This window comes from Penaeus japonicus, unplaced genomic scaffold, assembly GCF_977035675.1.
Source record: "Penaeus japonicus unplaced genomic scaffold, GWHDUDI00000001_assembly GWHDUDI00000010, whole genome shotgun sequence".
NCBI classification, from domain to species: Eukaryota; Metazoa; Arthropoda; class Malacostraca; order Decapoda; family Penaeidae; genus Penaeus; species Penaeus japonicus.
In genome coordinates, this window is record NW_028234412.1 from 23145801 (window position 1) to 23148300 (window position 2500).

The following is a 2500-nucleotide window of genomic DNA, read 5'->3' on the forward strand; positions in this document are numbered from 1 at the left end:
TAATGATGACTATTATAATAATGATGAAAATAATGAATGTAATAAGATTATGAAGGTAATAATAGTAGCAATGATAATGATATCAATGAAATTGATGATAATGATGATAATAATAGTGACAATATTAATCATAATAAAGATGCAAATAATGATATTAATAACCAAAGTGACAGTAATGATGATACTAAAATACTAATATTTTTTATGATAATAATAATGATAATCATGATAATGATAATGATAACAATAAAATAACAATGATAATGATCGTAACAGAAGGATAAGAAGATCAAGAAAAATAATGATGATAATAGGAATAGCAATAATAATGATAATAATGATAATAACAATGATAATGATAATGATAATGATAATGATGATAATAATATCATGATAATAATGATACTACTACTAGTTATAATGATGATAATAGTAATTATGGTAATGAGCATAATAATAATGATAAAGATGAGAATGATAAAGCTGATAAAAAAAGATGATGATGATAATAACAATGATAATGACTACTACTACTATTACTGATAATAATGATGATGATGATAATGATGATAATGAAAAAGATGATAATGATGATAATAATGATAGTGAGGGTAATAATAATAACAACAATGATATTAAAAATGATGATGATAATAATGATAGTGAAAGTGATAAGAATAATCACGATATTGACAATAATCATGATAACAAAACATGATTATAATGATAATAACAAGAATAATAACAAAATAAAAATGATAATTATAACATCGATAATAATGGTAGGAAGATTAAAGAGGATGATGATGATGATAATCATAACAATGATAATATGATAACAATAACAAATAGCAATGAAAATGATAGTGGTATTATTAGCAATAATAAAGATAATGATAGTAATTGTAATAATGATAGTAATAACAGTAATAATTATAACAATGATGATGATAAATACAATGATAATGATAATATCAATAATAAAAAGGATGATGATAATAATGAGAATAGGAATAATAGACTTATGTCAATAAGAGAGATATTGGTAGTAATAATAATAAGGATAATGGTCATAATGACGATGATGATTATGTTAATGATAATAAAGATGATATTAACAATGATATAAATAAGAGTAATAATAAAGATAATGAGAGCAATAACAATGATAGAAATAATAAAACTCATAATAATGATAAGGATAATAACAACAACAATAACAATGATGATAATAACAGTAAAAAAATAATAACAGCAGTATCAACAACAACAAAAACACCAAAATCATCAAAGACAAGCAACATAATGTGTATAAGCAACTATATGTCGACATCTTGCACGATAAAACCAGTAAAAAAACAAAAAAAACAGTTACTTCTTTGCAAAAGAAATGACATAGAACGAATTGATAAACCATATGGACACGGAAGTCAGAACCAGAAACACAAGAGAAAGGAAGTCAAAATACCATGAAGTACCATGATTTGAAAGTCAAAATATCATGAAATGCCATGATTTGAAAGTCAAAATACCATGAAATGCCTGGATTTGAAAGTCAAAATACCATGAAATACCGTGATTCGAAAGTCAAAATACCATGAGATGCCATGATCCGAAAGTCAAAATACCATGAGATGCCATGATCCGAAAGTCAAAATACCATGAGATGCCATGATCCGAAAGTCAAAATACCATGAGATGCCATGATCCGAAAGTCAAAATACCATGAGATGCCATGATCCGAAAGTCAAAATACCATGAGATGCCATGATTCAAAATGTCAGAGAAATATAAACGTAATTAAAGTTAGAGAAATAAATGGAACGTAATTGATCATCGGTATTGCAGACTCTGACGACCATGAGAATAGCAAAAGGGAGAAGAAAGGTTACGGAATTGAGATAACTAGATTGCAGAACAGGCCATGATCGGAAGTGGAAGGAACTTTAGAGACCGTGGCAACAAACTTGAAGAAGAATGTGGAATCGCAAACGTCAATTGATGTCTCCAGAAGTCGACCCTTTTGGACGCAGCAAATATTCTTCGGCGAACTCTTGGCATTTCGCGAGGACACAGATGTCAGCGACAAAGACAAGCCTACACTTACAGCTGTTGCTTTCACAATGCTAGGATAATTTTATTTATAGGTATAGTTATAGGTATAATAAAAAAAGATTATTGTAATAATGATGATAATAGTATAAGGATGACGCTGATGAGGATGATAATGATAATAATGTTAAAATGATGATAATGATGATGATAAAGATGATGATAATGATAATGTTAATAATGATGATAGTAATGGTAGTAGTGATGATAATAATCGTAATCATGATAATAACAATAATAATGATAATGATAATAATGATAATAATAATAACAATGAAAATAATAGTAATAATAATGATAATAACAATGAAGAGAGGGGAAGATGGAAAATCATAAAGATTTTCGATAAAAAATATAATTACTTTAATAATAATAATAATAATATTAA